General features: G+C 43.8%; 1 long non-coding RNA gene and 1 pseudogene across 3 annotated transcripts in view; one reads left to right on the top strand and one right to left on the bottom strand.

The window, feature by feature from the left end:
• Positions 1 to 14847, bottom strand: part of LOC121486458 — a 57140-nt gene that overhangs the window by 24170 nt on the left and 18123 nt on the right. For 2 of the 3 annotated variants that reach the window (XR_005986636.1, XR_005986637.1), the window contains exons 6-7: positions 14300 to 14446; positions 5886 to 6017 (exon numbers count right to left, since the gene is read on the bottom strand). This is a non-coding gene — a long non-coding RNA (uncharacterized LOC121486458). Of the gene's footprint in view, positions 1 to 5885; positions 6018 to 11330; positions 14447 to 14847 lie in introns of those variants that run through there. The other variant, XR_005986635.1, reaches the window with a different exon arrangement.
• Positions 1262 to 2869, top strand: LOC121486456 (annotated as a pseudogene).

Raw genomic sequence — 14847 nt, forward strand, 5'->3', positions numbered from 1 at the left:
TATCACATAACATATGATAATTCACCATTTATAAACATAACTACTAATTTGTATAGGGACACATAAATGGACAGAAATAGATCTGGGAAGATCTATATGACATGGCTGACAGTAATTCCCTCCTTGGAGAACTAGATCGGAGATAGCAAGAAGCCTTTAGCATTTTACCAAATATTTTATGATGAAAATGTATTTGTGAATTAGAAGCAGGTGTTAAAAATTTTTTTAAAAGTCCTATTAAGAGAAATGCTGGCAACCAGTTGGAAACATAAAGGAAAATATATCTATATTCAGATGACATTCCCACATTCATTGATTGAGAACTTAGTTTGCACTAGGCACTGCTCTGGGTACTTTAATGTAAAAGTACATGTGAAGTTCCCCAATCTCTTGCAAAAGCTCATTTCCCTAGTATGTAGCTGGTATGGCATGAATTTGAAGTGGACCTTGTGCAATGGAGGCAGGTGGTTATTTGGCATGTCTAATCATGGCAGGCAGTGTAAGCAAGAGCATGGGGGTAGAAAAGTATGAGAAATGTCCAGGAAACAGTAAGTAGTTGAGTTTGGACAGGTCGAAGAGTACTGGATAGAGAGTGGTGAGATATATATAAACTTGGAAGAGAAGGTTGGATTCAGTGTAGCGAGAGCTGCAAATGCTGGCAGAAGGTATTTGGCTTTATTTCTTTGAATGAATGGAACTCACTGAAGGATTTCAAGTAAAGGACTAGCACAATGTCTTAAGAATATTTTGGCAGCAGTGGATAGGTTGCATTCAAGTAAGCTTCTTTATGGAATCTTAAATGGTCTGTGTAATGGGCAATGAAGGCTTGACCCAGTAGATAACAGGGAAATTGGAAAAAGAGATAGATGGAAAACAACATGCAAATGATAAGACAAACTCTTCATTGGCTAAAAAGTTTCAAATGTTGGCAAGAAATATAGGGGAGGGGATTTACAGGCTACATCAGAGTTTTAAGGAGTACATTTTCAGTAAAAATTAAGTAGACGTAGAGTTATCCAATGATGCCATTCACAGAAACAGGAAAGTCACAGGAAGGCAACCTTAGATTTGTTTTGGAATATGTTGAGCTGACTTGCTGGATGGGCCTTGGAGCAGAACCAAGAGAAGAGCCATGTCAAGAGCCATCCGCCCCAAGAAGATAATCAAAGAGGTCGGCATGGGTGAGATGGTTGGCAGAAGGGTAGAAGAAGAGGATGATGACAGACTTGAGGAACGGTTTAATGGTGAGGATGTTGGAATAGTAGAAAAACTAGTGAGAGACAGAAAGTCACCCACAGAAGCAAGAAGAGAACAAGGGTCATGCTTTGAATGGATTCAAGGAAAAAGAGAATTCTAAAAAAGGGAGAAGTCAGCAGTATTCCACATAGCAAAAGAACTAAGGAAAATAAAGATCGAAGGATTGATTTCTTCTCTGTTACCAAAAATACCTTAGTAAAAGGCAGTTAGAATAGCAGATGAGCCTGAGGGCGCTTGACACAAGTCACCACACATTTTAAAGGTGGATGGAGTTCCTGGCCCGAGCCTGAGTCCTGGCCTCCCGTGTCACCCTCTTACTCTCCGAACAGTATGAGCTCCACCACCTGCTCCTCCTTCTCTTCCAACTACCGGTCCCTGGGCTCCGAGCAGTCACCCAGCCACCGGGTCGGCCAACCAGCATCAGTGCAACCAGGGTCTATGCAGGCGTGGGGGGCTTGGGCTCCCAGATTTCCATGAAAGAGAGCTCCACCAGCTTCAGGGGAGGTTGGGGGCCCGGCTGTGGGGATGGCCAGGGGTCTGGCGGGCATAGGGGGCATCCAGGGCGAGAAGGAGACCATGCAACATCTGAATGACCACCTGGTTTCTTACCTGGAGAGGGTGTGGAGCCTGGAGGCTGATAATCAGAGACTGGAGATGAAAATCCGGGAACACTTGGAGAAGAAGGGACCCCAGGTCAGAGACGGGAGGCATTACTTCAAAACCATCAAGGACCTGAGGGCTCAGATCTTTGCAAGTGCTGTGGACAATGCCCATATCATTTTGCAGATTGACAATGCCTGGCTTGCTGCTGATGACTTCCAAGTATGAGACAGAGCTGGCCATGCACAGTCTGTGGAGAGTGACTCCAGGACCTCCGCAAGGTCATTGATGACACCAATGTCACTTGGCTGCAGCTAGAGACAGAGATCAAGGATCTCAAGGAGGAGCTGCTCTTCATGAAGAAGAACCACGAAGAGGAAGTAAAGGGTCTACAAAACCAAATCGCCAACTCTGGGTTGACGGTGGAGTTGGATGCCCCCAAATCTCAGGGCCTCAGCAAGATCATGGCAGATATCTGGGCCCAGTATGACGAGCTGGCTCAGAAGAACCGGGAGGATCTGGACAAGTACTGGTCCCAGCAGATGAAGGAGAGCACCACAGGGGTCACCACACAGACCGCTGAGATAGGAGAAGCTGAGATGACCCTCACAGAGCTGAGATGTACTGCCCAGTCCTTGGAGATCAACCATGAACTCAATAAGAAACCTGAAGGCCAGCTTGGAGAACAGCCTGAGGGAGGTCAAGACCCACTACATGACGCAGATGGAACAGCTCAAGGGGGATCTGCTGCACCTGGAGTCAGAGCTGTCCCAGACCCGGGCAGAGGGGCAGTGCCAGGCCCAGGAGTATGTGGCCCTACTGAATGTCAAGGTCAGGCTGGAGGCTGATTGCCACCTACTGTTGCCTGTTGGAAGATGGAGAGGACTTCCGTCTTATTGATGCCCTGGACAACAGCAACTCCTTGCAGACCATCCAGAAGACCACCACCCGCAAGATCGTGGATGGCAAGGTGGTGTCTAAGACTAACGACACCAAAATTCTGACACATTGAGGCAGCAGAAACAGGGTGCCCTTTGAGGAGCAGGAGACCAATAAAAGGTTCAGAGGTATAAATAAATAAACAAACAAACAAACAAATAAATAAATAAATAAATAAAGGTGGATGGAAAATGTGAAGATACAACTGGTATAGAACTCAGAAAAAAGATAGTAAAAGGCCAGGAACAAAATGAAAACAAGGCCATGGCTACATGGAAAGCCGAATGAACACCCAGAACAGGGACATTTTTCTTTGACCCATGTCCCAGAAGGCCTTGTTAAGGAGTATATGTTGTAAACACTATACCTCAAACCACAAGTCACATAAACCAACCATTCTGCAGTGGAATGTGTGTGGGAGGTGGAGTAGATTTCCTTTAAAAACATAGATTACATCCTTCTTTGGCTCAATCACTTTCGATAGCTCCTTGCCTCACACACAATCCTTTCTAAACTTCTTATCTTGACATTTAAGAGACTCGGTAGGTTGGGTCCGTCTCAATATTATTTTTCACTGTTTCTCAAAAGAAGTCCAGGCTCATCTACTCACTGTCTCCCCAGATTTCTTCTTAGTCCCTCATCTGCACCTTTGCTCCAACTATTTTCCTTACCTAAAATCTTCCTCTTCTCTCTGCTGCTCTAGTCTATGAAACACCTAATGCTCAAAGAAGTCAAGTGCCATCTTCTCTGTGCAGTTTTATTATTCAATTTCTGTAACATTTATTTTGGGGTTACTCCATACATAGATGTTATCTCCAATTATTCGGCATTATACCTTCTTTGGATTATAAGCTTCACAAGGCAAAAAAAATTTATTTGAGAAGCACCTAGTATAATACTATTTTCAAATCGAGGCTTTTATTTATTTTTTTAAGATTTTATTTATTTATTCATGAGAGACACACACACATAGAGAGAGAGAGAGAGAGAGAGAGAGAGAGAGAGAGAAAGAGGCAGAGACACAGGCAGAGGGAGAAGCAAGCTCCATGCAAGGAGCCTGACGTGGGACTTGATCCTGGGTCTCCAGGATCAGTCCCTGGGCTGAAGGCGGTGCTAAACCACTGAGCCACCAGGGCTGCCCATTGAGGCTTTTATTTAAAGTAGGCTCCCTGGGTGGCTTCCTTCAGGGCTTAAAGTCATGACCCTGAGACCAGGACCTGAGCTGAGATCAAGGGTCAGATGCTCCATTGACCAAGCCACCCAGGTGCCCTCAAACTGAGTTTTTTTTTTTAAGATTTTATTTATTTATTCACAAGAGACACACACAGAGAGAGGCAGAGATATAGGCAGAGGGAGAAGCAGGCTCCATGCAGGGAACCCAATGGGGGACTCGATCCTGAGACCCCAGGATCATGCCCTGAGCCACCCAGGCATCCCAAATTGGGGGGTTTTTAAGTTGAAGTATGTAAGCATGTGATTTGATGAACATCGAAAAACATATCTATCTAAGCACCGCCATACCAACCAGGGTAGAGAGCATTTGCAGCGTGGTATTTTGCTCCAGGTAAGTGCTCAGTAGATACCAGGCTTAGCACAGAAAGGAGTAGGCAGGACCAGGAGGATGAATCTTGAGCTTGAGGTCTATCCAAAAGTGTTGGATCATCTGAGATCACATGAAGTGAAAAGTCAAATACTGAGGTTGGAGTGGGGGGTGATGGGGACAGGGGGCAGGATTTAGTAAGTCCAAGCAGGTTGGGATTGTCCTATCATGGGCTATGCAGACAAAGTTCAGAAACCAACAGGCAGCAGGGAAGGCGAGAATGCTGGGGTGGCCATGCCAAAGGCAGCTTTACTTCTCTAGTTGAGAGAACTTCCCTCTTAGAAATGCTAGAAAGTGAAGGCTTGCAGTATGTGGTGCTCCTAAGTCCTGAAGCCATGAGATTTTTGAGAATTTCTCATTAAAAACATTTGCTTAGGGGTGCCTGGGTGGCTCAGTGATTGAGCATCTGCCTTTGGCTCAAGTCATGATCCCGGAGTCCTGGGATCGAGTCCTGCATCACGCTCCCCACAGGGAGCCTGCTTCTCCCTCTGCCTGTGTGTCTACCTCTCTCTCTCTGTGTCTCTCATGAATAAATAAATAAAATCTTTAAAAAAGAATTTGAATTTGCTCACTGACTGCCTGGCTGCTGATGAAAGTGAGAGCTTGGCTGACTTGGATGTTTTGCTGTGCTGTATTAATAAAACACCCCACTCCGTTCCCCATGTGGAAACTGCATCTGACTAAGAGTATATGAAAAGGCTGAGAGACCGATCCCAGCAGAGTACTTCTCTAACGTTATGCTAGATTGCTTTGATCTTGTATTTAAACAGCGTTGTCATTTGTCAGGCATCAGAAGGCTCAGAGTGCCCACTGAATGCCTTCACCTGGTGGTCTATGTGGCATCTTGAATTCGATGTGTTCCAGGCAGAGCTCTTGTTCCCGTCTCTTCTGTCTAGCCCTCTCCATATGATTAAATGTTGCACCGTTGTTCACAATAAAATTCTAAAAAGTTCAAGGAGTCCTCTTTGATTCGTGTCCTTTCTTTTGTACCCAACATCAGAGCCATCAAGTTCTAAGCTAGCTGCATCTTTGAAATGTATCCCAATTTTGTGTAGCACACAGTTTAAGCAGGCAAAGTTTGGAGCTACGTTGCCTGGGTTTGAAGCTTGGGCCTGCCTCTTACTAGCAGAGTAATGCTGAACGAGTGCTTCAGTATCCTCATACGAAAAGGGAGATAACAATATCACAGGGTTATATGTAAAAATAATGTTAACACATATAAAGTACTTGGAATAAAGCCCAGATGCAGTCGGTGTGCAATTAAGGCTAATTCTACCTCTCGATCTACCATCTTAATCCAACCCCATCTTCTCTCACCTGGATTACTGAAACCATTGACTTCTACCCAGTTTCCCTGCTTCTATTTCCACACATCTTTGGTCTACACAGCTATCAACGTGAATTTTTAAGAATATAAAGCAGATCAAGTCCTTAACCCCTACAAAACGCTCCATTACGTTCCCAGCCACAAGGAAATCTAAAGTCTTACCAGGGTCAGTGAGGACTGGTTTCTGCTGATAACTCATCATCCACAGCTCACTCTTTGCATTGGTTTCGCTTCATTTCTCCCTTCCTATTGGTTCTCAGATATGCAAGTCATTCCTTTTTCCCGCCTCTTTATCTAAAGAGAGAGAGTGTGGGTGCTGGAGAGGGACACAGGGAAAGGAAGAGAGAAAATCTCAAGCAGGTTCTATGTCCAGCACAGAGCCTGACTCCAGGCTGGATCTCACAACCCTGAGATCATGACCTGAGCTGAAATCAAGAGTTGGACGCTTAGCCGACTGAGCCACCCGGGCGCCCCATGCAAGTCATTCCTGGTGCAGACCTTTGCACTTGCTGTCCTCTTTCCAGAAATCTTCTTCAGCAAGCCCTTTGCATTAAGGTGTCCTCATTTTATGCATCACAGCTACTTAAAGAAGTCTAGCCAAATCACCCTATCTCCCCCTTACCCATTTTATATTTCTTTTGTAGTTTTTATCAATACTGAAAATACACTCTAATTAAAATTGTTTCCTTGTGTATGAGCTGTTTTCATGACTCAGTGTCAGCTTTCATAGTCTATCTAGTTCATCAGCACGTCTCTGTGGCTAAAACAGTAACTGAACATCATAGGAACTTAATAAATATTTGTTGAGTGAATGAATGGATTAATTTTCACATCTTCTCATAGTCTCAATCCATCCACCCCTGCTCCAAATCAAACATCACAGAGATCATCCAGCTCAATGCTCTCGTTGCGTATGGGGGAGAAACCAATTGACCAAGGTGAAGGTTGTCTTGGGACTACCTCCTAACTCCTGTCCCGGCATGCTTCAGTATATCATGCTGCCAGTCACCTTCCATCCAACCTCTTTGGTGCCTTGGTGCTATTGGCAACACACAGTAACCCAGCACAGGTAACTAAAGGATATGCAAAGGCCTTGGTCTCTTACGTTCTATTTGTATAAGGTTTCTCTGTCTCCTGTCTTCCTTTTCTCCTTCCACCTTTCTTTCAGATAGTCATCGGAGTTCCAGTCTTGTTCTACCCTCCCCACTGGTCCCCTGGGTAGTCAAGTCCATTGCTGTGACTTCAGCTACCATTGCCATGCCAATGAGCCTATCCCTTCAGCCCAGATTTCTCTTGTCATCTCCAACTCACACTTCCTACTGCTTATGAGGCCTCTCCATCTAGATGCCCTCCCTCCTCCTGGGCATCACACATTTTGTATTTCTAAAGCAGACTCTATTCTCCATCAAAATAGCTTTTCCTTCACTGCTGTCTATCCAATGGATGGAAACAGGTTAGTTAGCCAGGCAACTTCCTCACTTTGTGCTTCCTTCAAACTTAAGGACATATTGACTCTACCTAAATAATTATTGTATCTATTTCTCTCATTCCCACTGCTAATGCTTTAGTTATACCTATTATCTTCTCTTATATGGATTACTGTAACAATCACCTAATTATTTTTCAAAATTTGTGCCCCTTTAGTGAGGCATCAAATCAATGTTCTGGGCCATAACAAGCTTTTAAAAAACATCTTAAGCTTACTTCTTTGATATAGTCCAGAAATTAGCAGGATCAAATTAGTAGCAACACAGAAATATTTACTGGCACTCTTTCCTTTTTTTATATATAAAGGTCAAAATACTCAAAATATTTTCAATGAGCACAAAGAAACATCTAACAAAGAAAGCCAGTCTTCTGCTCTGATACACCGAACTCGAGTGGAGAAATGCTGCATATGAATAGCTCTCAGTGGATAGCACTATCAAATTCGGTGGCAATTTAATTTTAGTATGATTAATATATCCAACATGGTCATGAAAAAAGTTTGTTTCTCCGCAGTGTTACTCTCCATACTCCTTATGTCTCCTGCCCCTTTGCTCCTTGGAATAAATGCTGTCCCCTCACTACATATTAGCTCTAGCAACCATCTTGGATTTGAAATAGCCAGATACAGTAACTTCAAGTTAGTCCAGTTCCATGATGTGGGCAGGAGTGAAGTTTTTCATTCACCATGAAATTTTTTCCAGCGTCAACGAGTCCAATAACCATGCCCCCCTCGAATCTTTCCCCTTCCTGAAGCTTACTCTGAATTTGGGCAGGAGTCATTCCATGACTGTCTATCACCAGCTTAGCAGGTTTCATGTCCTGGTCCTTGAGAGCAACATACACAGGGTAGAATTCCTGTGACGGCCAGTGAAGGGATGACAAGGGGCCTCTGATGTGGACTTGGCTTAAGACAAAACAGTCAAACCTGATGTTCTTTCAGCTTCCTGGCCCTGTGGTGTTAGTCCTGTGGCCTCCTTATCTCATTTAGTTGTTTTCTAGGTTGCTGCCGCCCAGCTCCAAGAGGGCGGCAACTGTGGGGGGTTCACCACTCTATCTCAAGGGCTTTCCCCAGTCTACTCCTCCACACTATTTGCATTTCTGACCATCTGTTTTTGTTATGTGCTTTGTGGCCTCTGAGAAAACAGTCTTCCACTTGCCTCAATGTCTTCCTGTCCTGCATAGGGCCAGGTGAACCAGCATCCCCAGCAAAGGTACTGCTTTCCTGTGGCAGGGGACCCTTTCACGTCCTCCAGATCCATCTGGCCTGACATTCCCAGTATGCTGGGCCTACCCGGGCCTGTGGCCACGTGGAGGAAAGGGTCAGCTCCTCGTGGCCCACTGAGACCACCAGGGCAAGGACCATGACCAGATGAGGGTACTGAGGCCATGAAAAGATCTCACCCTCCCCACACAGGCTTACTCTCCTGCCTGAGTTCATTTATCCCTCGTACCCCGACTACCTCCCCAGCCCCGCAGCCAGCCCTGCTGCCCGCCCTGCTGCCCAGCCATCTATAAGCAGAATTTTTCAAAACATGCAATAGAACAGAATGGAGTAGCAGACCATGCAGTAAAATCCCAACTGTTTTTTATGGTTGTGTGTATTCAGGGTTTACAATGTAACACTGTGGATCATGGCCAAAACATTTGAAAGGTCCTATTTTAATTTGTTACTCTGCCTCTATTTTTGTCCACCTTATGTTCACTTTCCACCCTAGGAATGACCTTTCTAAAAAGTGAATGCAAATAGGGAATCTTTAAGCACCATATACCAAGTCATGCAAGTCTAGCATTTAATAACGGTGTGATAATAGAAGACTTAGATCAACGCTGACCCTCCAGCTCCTCATCTTTAAAGTTGGAATAATAGCTTCATGAATTCAAGGCTGTGGGCCAGCCCCATGCCAACCACTTTCAATCATATATCCCTAATCTTCACAGAAATCCCCAAGTACTTATTGTTACCCTTACCTTGTTAGGAAGCTGAAGCTCAGAGAAGTAAAGAAACCAAAGCTCATGGTCAGGTTGCTAATACCTTGCTGAGCAAGGAGTTCATTTCCATATTCCCCATGCTCTTTTATAGAAAGCATGTATTTCTACCCATCTAAAGTCTGAGATTTAAAATCACAAGGCAACTTCTATTGACTTCTCACACATTCATTTAGCTCAATCAGTTCGGTATTTATTAAGCATCAGTTAAGTACACAGCATTGAGTTGGGGACTAGAGGGGAAAGAGGAGTAAAATGCCATCTGTTCTTATGGAACATACATTTTACTCGGAGAGAGAACACCGATAGGCATGGAACAACGGCAAGCTGACTAGAGGTGCTGAGCACCTGAAGTACATTGGACATGTAAAAGTTGTAACAGGTGTTGTCCCATTATAAATTTAAATGATAGTTAATGAAATAAATCAGTTTCTATTTTGCGCAATGCCTGAGGGATCCAGATTATGGGTATAATTTACAGATGAGGGCTCTACATGGAGATACATGAGTCTAAGTTACTTTTTTTTTCTTTTTTAAGAATTCAGCATAAGATGTCCCATTTCAGAGACTAGGATTATTGGACTAACATAGTCTCTTGCACTTTAAAAGTAAACCACATAGATTTGTGCTTGATATAATTATCGATATATATATTTCCCCCCCAAATAAATTGGTCTGCTCTGTAGTCAAGAACTAATAGGGACCAGTTTTTTAAACATCATTCTTTAAAGGGCTCACAGGAAGCTGCTTACTTAGTCACTCATCAGGACAAGCCTCGCCCTTCCACACTTTGTTTACTCTCTCTGCTGTCCCTGTTTATGGTTTCCAATTGCTTTTCCACTCCTCTAGTGAGCACCATGTTCGGGCAAAGCTGGGAGATTCAGTTTCTCCCTGTGTTATGAGCTTACCAGCATTTCCATCAGGAGTTCTGTAATATGAATGGGGTGGGCGGATGGCTGGATGGACAGGCGATGGACAGTAGGAGAACTGAATGCTGAAGCTGTGGATTGGGAGGGAACTGCCTGGAAGGGCGCTGCTGCAGCTCGGGGCCCAGCCCTGGTGCGCGAAGGAGGCAGGAGGCCCAACGGTATGCCCTAGGCCCCTCGCCGTGGCTCAATTGGAAGATTTGGATTTCTCTCTGAAGTATTACAAGAACCCCAAAAAACTGACATGAGTTATAACATTACCTTGGTTTAACTAACAGTCACTCCAAAATTCTACAACGTTGTTACCATTTCCTGAAACTAAGCTCTGTTGTATCTTGGCTACAACCTCTGAGAAAACCCTAAGAGGAAATCGGAGGAAGAATGGAGTTTTCCATTTTCTTTCTTTTAATTTCTTTGCTTGCAAATAAAATGGGTATTAAAGCCTCTAGAACAAAATCAATACGACTCACATCCTGTTTAGGTCAGCTAAATGACATACGTGTTTAGGCAGAAACCAAAAGTTCCTTTCACTTTTACTATTTTTTCCACGCTAGAGGTTCAGAGGACACCAGGATATTTCGCAGCTGGATGGGACTTTGCCAGGTAGGTGCACACGCCCTGCAGTAACGTGCTAAATGGGGTCGTTGGTCAATGAACCGAAGGGTTAAAAGTTCTTTGTTCTCTGGAAAATGATCAGGTCCATGGTAAAATATCCAGAAAAGATCTTTGAAAACATTGCCACAAGTATGAAAACTAGACAAAACATTTGACAAGAAAAAAGACAACTTGAACTGTAACCCATACAAGCCTCACAGCCGCCCTAATATTCCCAGCCGGCCCGAGATAACGGGATTCCTTTCTTGTGATGTGTGGGACTTAATATGTATAAAAGAAAACAGTGGCTTATGCTCAGTGACGGCACGATATGAACGTTTACACATCATATCATACTTGGCAGGAAGATAGCATGGATCCGGTTTAACCCACCGCAAACATGCTATCAGGTAAATACTTCTGAGGCCTGGTGGGAATGTGAAGGGACAAGCACCTCTCATAGGCTGTGATGGTTAGACTTGCAAAATAAGAATTCAGAAACTCAGAAATGGAAAGTAGACACACACTCCCTTTTCCAAGACAATGTAAAAACTTCCAGGCTATGTGGAATAGAAGAAAAAGATTAAAATATAAAGAAAGGCACACACAGCAGAAAAGCAAAGGATAAACTTTACAAACATTAACAATCAGATTGAGCATATGTTATCCTGGAGGAAGGGCTCACACTGGTTTCTCAGGCATGCCAAGGTGAAGGGACAGGATCTCAGAGAAGGTGCAATCACAGAAGCAGAAGCTTGGTTTTGTTCACTCGGAAAAGATATACCGGGGGCTGCCTATGGCTACATCACTGTGCTGGATGTAAAACTATCCTTTAGAGGTGAAAGGTTGGGATTTTGTGACCCATTCTAGGGCTTGCATCTTTACATGCACGATCAAATAGTTCTGAAGTTTAAATCCAAGGGTATGTTTTTTACTGTTTTTGGTTTTAATCCTTTTTAGAGGGTGCAGAAAAAGAAAACAGTCACATGAAGCAATTGCTGAACTAATCTGGGTTGAAAGTGATGTGTGGAAGAAAAAGGTGTAGTGTTGTTTGTATACGCATGTGTGAATGTGTGAGTGTGTGTGTGCGTGCACGTAAGTGCGGATGTGTTGAGCACGCACTGAGGTGCTAGAGAAATTCAGCAGACCTCTCTCTCATCTACTTATTCACCTCCTAAAGCCACTCTTCAGCTTTCAGATTCCTAAGTCACTTGGCCACATTTTTTGGTGAGAGGAGTCTTTTGCCCAATGTCTTATTTATGTGCCCCAAAATAAATGCTTGTGGGTGAGTTTCACGAATCACTTTCTTTTGTTAATAGTTTCAAAGGAAACTGATAGTCCCCAGATGGGATGTGGGTGGGGCGGGGGGGGGGGATGGGTTAAACAGGTGATGGGGATCAAGGCGGGCCCTTGTACTGGTGAGCACTGGGTGTAATATGGAAGTGATGAATTACTAAATTCTATACCTGAAACTAATATTACACTGTATGTTAAATAGCTGGAATTTAAATAAAACTTGGAGGAAAAAAATTTCAAACAACCATGGTTTTGGTTACTAGCAGCATTTCAGCCTAAGGTATAATGAATCATTATACTTGAAACGTTGAGCATCTCTCTTTGTGTGTCTCATGAATAAGTAAATAAAATTTTAAAAAGAAGTCCTTAGCATGGTTTATCAGGTGCTTTGGGATTTATTTGACCCTTGTCCACCTTTGCAGCCTCACTCCATCTCTCTTGCCCACTCAACCCACAGTCATTCTGAAAGCCCCTTAGGACCTTAACTCATCAAAGGCCTCACACTGCAGTGCCCTTTGGGTTCTCCGGGAAACAGACTCGGGCAGGGTTAGTGCTCAGGATGTTTATTAGGGAGTGCCCTTGAAGTCACCCGAAAGGGAGGGGGCGGAAGCAGGATTGGAAAGGGAGAAATCAGGCTGGGAGGCCCATGACAGCCTCAGCCAAAAGTGCAGGCTCCTGTGCCACCGAAAGGGCCCCTCAAGTGGCCTGTGCGGACGTGACCTTGGGCGAGGCACCTTTCTGCAGCTGAGGCAATGCCCATAGGGCTGCCAGCACGGCCACTGCCTGGGACAGCAAATCCTTCCTCAGAGGAGGAGCTGTGCCCGGTTTGCATGCTCACCTCTCCTGGCATTTACCTTGCAGAAAGCTCCCTTCTCCAGTTCACCAGGGGAAGGAACTTCCGCTGGTCCCTTAGATCTCAGTGTAGTCCTCACTTTTTTTTTTTTAAGATTGATTATTTATTTATTTATTTATTTATTTATTTGGAAGGAGAGAGAGAGAGAGAGAGCAGAGACAGCATGAGCAGGGGTGGAGGGAAGGGAAAGGGAGAGGGAGCATCAGACACCCCAGGGAGCAGAGAGCCGGACTTGCAGCTGGATCCCAGGGCCCTGAGATCCTGACCTTAGCTGAAGGCAGATGCATAACCAACTGAGCCACCCAGGTGCCCCTAGTCCTCACTTCTTTAGAGAGCACTTCCCGGGTTCCTGAACTAGCTCAAACTTCTCACGTTTCTTTAGGACCATCCTTGCCAGAATTCTCCTCACACTTAATTGTGATCAGCCGATGGTAACTCCACGAAGACAGAGATAACTTCCATTATAATCTCCTCTGATCCTCCGTGCCTACCACAGTCTTAGCACATAGTAGGTACTTGATAATTATTGACTAAATGAGTGAATGAATCCAAGGCCTGAAGAGCATTGCGAGGAGGAAACACTTTGCACTTGCCAAGCCTTCTAATATACTGACTCCTTGCGGCATGATGTTGAGGCAGAGAATTCATTTGGATCGTGTTGTCAGACTGCCCACCCCATCAGTCCTGGGTGGATCACATTCTAGCTGTGTGACTGTGGGTAAGTTAATTAATCTTTCTAAGCCTCGATTTCTTTACCTATAATAATAATAAAAGCAACAATAGTATTTTCCCCCTAAGGCTGTTGGGAGGGTTCCGTGACATAATCTACATGAAGGGTTTATCATAGCTCCCGGAATTTAATAAGGCATAAGTAAAAGCTAGCTGTAATTGCCATCTGTAAGTTCTTAATATACCTTAAAAAAGAGAAGAAATATTAGGAAAATTTTTTATCTTTGTTATTACAATGCATCAAAGTAGTGAAAAATTAGAACTCTATTGATTTCCCTACACTTGCTTTATGATGTAGGATTAGTTTTTATTTAGTTTTATCTGTAGAGGATGGAGAATAGCATTATCTTCTCATTTACTTAGGGTCTTCTAAGGTTTTAAATAAGTCCTGTTCTTGTCCTCTCCTCACACAACCTAGGCATCTAATTCAGCATACTGACCATGTATGTACCTTACAAATAGTGGATGTGTGCACGTGCGTGTGTGTGTGTGTGTTGTGTGTGTGTGTGTGTGTGTGTGTGTGTGCATGAAGCATGCCTTTGCTTATGTCTGAAATGCACCTTAGGAGATTTCTGCTTCAGTATGAATTGACTCTTCAGCTCAACAAACACCTGCTGGACAAGGTCTTCCCTACTCCTCCCAAGCCACTCTTGCTTTTAGAGGAGTAAAAGCTTTTACAGGTAAATACCAATAAGACCATTTACACATCTGGACTGTTGTGCCCCTGCATCACGTCTCCCCACTAGACTTGAGCTTCTTGACAGTAGACCTTCTTCATCTTTCGTATCTGGCACATTCCGACCCTCAGTGTTTGTTGAGTTGACTTGAATTAGAAGAAAAACACTGGATCCCTTCAGAAAGACACAAATGATAAAGAGGTTTAGGTAATCTGCGATACACTCAAAAAACGAAGTAGAATTTAAAAAGCAAGAAGTCAAATGTTTTCTTTTTAATAGAAACATAATACTCATGCCTGAAATATTAACGTACTACACAATGACTTATCACAAAATGCACATTGGACTACAGGCCAGCTTAACAAATGGACCATTTCGAAGCCCCTCTGGTGCCCCCTCGAGCACTGATCCTGATAGAACATTTTCTTTTATGTCAGAAAGCATAGCTGAGCCCTGAGAGGTTAAATTTTTCCCCTCATAAGGAATTTCAATAATTAACTGTCCTATGTAAATATTTATTTTTTTATATATGGAAATCATTGACAGGAAATAAATAATTGCCCTGCCCTGCTTTC

Source organism: Vulpes lagopus, chromosome 3 (assembly GCF_018345385.1).
Source record: "Vulpes lagopus strain Blue_001 chromosome 3, ASM1834538v1, whole genome shotgun sequence".
NCBI lineage: Eukaryota > Metazoa > Chordata > Mammalia > Carnivora > Canidae > Vulpes > Vulpes lagopus.